At 48.1% G+C, this 2481-nt stretch overlaps 1 pseudogene; it reads left to right on the forward strand.

The window, feature by feature from the left end:
• The first annotated feature begins 203 nt into the window (after positions 1 to 203).
• Positions 204 to 1598, forward strand: LOC144373306 (coiled-coil domain-containing protein 71L-like; annotated as a pseudogene).
• Positions 1599 to 2481: the final 883 nt, after the last annotated feature.

Genomic DNA, 2481 nt, shown 5'->3' on the forward strand with positions numbered 1-2481 from the left:
ACTTAGTGAGACCCTGTATCTAAATAAAATTACAAAATAGGGTTGGGTATGTAGGTCAGAGGTCAAGTGCCCCGAGTTCAAGCCCTGGTACCAAAAAAAAAAAAAAAAAGGGGAGGCCACCACAGCGGAGCCAAGCCAGACTCGGGCGGGCTTGGCGGCGACAGCGAGACCAGACGAGTGCGGGCGGCCTCAAGTGGCCTCAGATGCGGCGCAGCATGAAGAGGCGCCAGCGCTGGCCCCCGGCCTCGGCCTCCCTGGGCAGCGGCTTTAGAGCGGGAGGAGGGGCCGGGCTGGAGGCGCGGGAGGAGAAGGTGGTGTACTCCTGGTCGCAACTGTCCATGGCGGACAGCACCAAGGCGCTGGGCGATGCCTTCAAGCTGTTCATGCCCCGCAGCACGGAGTTCATGAGCTCGGATGCGGAGCTCTGGAGCTTCCTCTGCAGCCTCAAGCACCAGTTCTCCCCGCACATCCTGCGCAGCAAGGACGTCCACGGCTACGCCTCCTGCCGAGCCCTGGTGCCTGACCCCCCAGAGGCCCCTACCGCCCGCGGCCTGACGCGCCGGCCCTGACGCGCGGAGCCCGGGCGACCGCAGCGGGCAGGAGGGGGCCCCCGGCTGCCCCCGCCGCCTCCACCATCACCGCCACCGCTGCTGCCGCCGCCGGCGGCCCCCGAGGAGTCGTGCCTGGAGAAGCTCTCGGCGCCCGAGCCCTGCTTCGGGGCCGCACCCTGGAGGAGATCTGGAGGGCAGCCACCCCGACGCTGACCACCTTCCCCACCATCAGCGTCGGCGGCGACGTGTGGGGCGAGCGCAGCCTGGCGGCAGCGCGATGCAAAGCGCGCCAAGTCCTGCGAGTGGACCTGGAACCCGTGGTGAGGCTCCGCCGCTTCCTGGTGCCCCGGGCTTGAGACGCCGCCCCAAGGGCGCCTCCTGCAGGTCCCCGGCCCAAGATGGAGTTTCTGCTTGGAGAAATGAACAAGTGTCAGTCGAGTGTTTACAGACTCCACCAGGACCGTCCCCTAGTACACTTTAAGCGAGCGAGGAAGTCCCGGGATGGCCTCCCTACCCCGCGCCCCCGGGATGCGTCCCCGCGTCTGGAACTCCGGGACAGGTGTACCCTCTGCCGCCTCCCCGCACCGCGTCTGCGAAGGAGGAGACTGCAGGTCTAACAGGGGAGGTCCCTTTGCTTCCGAACCCCAGATTGAGAAGTCTCCAGGACTATAGGGGCAGATTGGTTTTCTCTCTTTCGGACTCTACCTCAGTGGTCTGGAAGTCCTCCGAAGAAGTCACTCTTTTCCAAAGGAATTTGTTTTCCTGCTTGTGTAATAAAAGCCAGAATTTGCTTGCTCTTTAACCCCCGCCTCCATTTTTCTTTTTGACTGCCACCCCTCTTTCTGGACGGAAGATCAAACATGTTTTGTGGTGTTGCACTAGTTTGTGCTCAGGGTATTCTGAATCCCACTCGTTTCTGAATTTTTACTGAATTTCAAAGCTTTGACCAAGGATTTTTTTTTTTTTTGAGAGGTTCAAGCTTGACTGTTAGTAATGCAAGAATTTATATGGCTTTGATTTTCATGGGCTCAGTGATTACAAACAAAAGAGATGTAAAGTCCAATTGCTTAACGTTTTAAACTTACTTCCCCAAAGTAGTAGCCTTTATCTTTAAAAAGTAAGCATATCAACCAATATGGAAAGAAAATTAGAAAGAAAATTAACATTCACATTATCATCAAGTATTGTTTAAATATAAAAAACAAATTTCATCAAAATATCAACCAGATGCTGTGCAAAGCTTATCAGAGCATTTTATTCTCAACATCATAGTATATCGTGTTTGTTATATATATATTCATCCATATAATTTGACCAAATTAGCATGAATACAAACTTAAATTTTAGAATCAGCTTCTAACATTCAATGAATTTGTCTCATATATACATCTACCTATGAAACATTGAATGTATCTTTATACATATGTATGTATAATATTTACTATAGTATTTTTAGTATACTTGTAGTCCTTAAAATATCAATTATTCTACCCTTAAAATTTTGAAAATTAGAAACCTAAAAAACATGCAAATTAGGTGCTAAAATTTATCTAATAAGGTGCCATTTAAATGCACATATTTTAATGCATTAAAACTGTGATTAAAAAACTCTGTGAATGAGGATGACAAGAAATTTTTATATTGCCACATTAAGAATATTTCATTTTGTGTTTTTTTTCTGTTGGTAGGAAATCTAATTTCTAATCTCATTCCAATTTTAGGCTACAAAATTGTCATCTTCAAGCAATCTGGAATAACTAAACAAATAAAACCACCTAATAATTAAAAAGTATAATGTTGATATGTGTTTAGATGAAAATATAGTGGCAATTCTCATAATGTAGTAAAAATCAAACATACTTGTGTAACATTTGGTAAATGGCTTTAATCTGTTTACTTAGAAATCTTGCCACTTAACTTGCTCTTAATC

The sequence above is a fragment of the Ictidomys tridecemlineatus genome, unplaced genomic scaffold, assembly GCF_052094955.1.
Source record: "Ictidomys tridecemlineatus isolate mIctTri1 unplaced genomic scaffold, mIctTri1.hap1 Scaffold_35, whole genome shotgun sequence".
NCBI classification, from domain to species: domain Eukaryota; kingdom Metazoa; phylum Chordata; class Mammalia; order Rodentia; family Sciuridae; genus Ictidomys; species Ictidomys tridecemlineatus.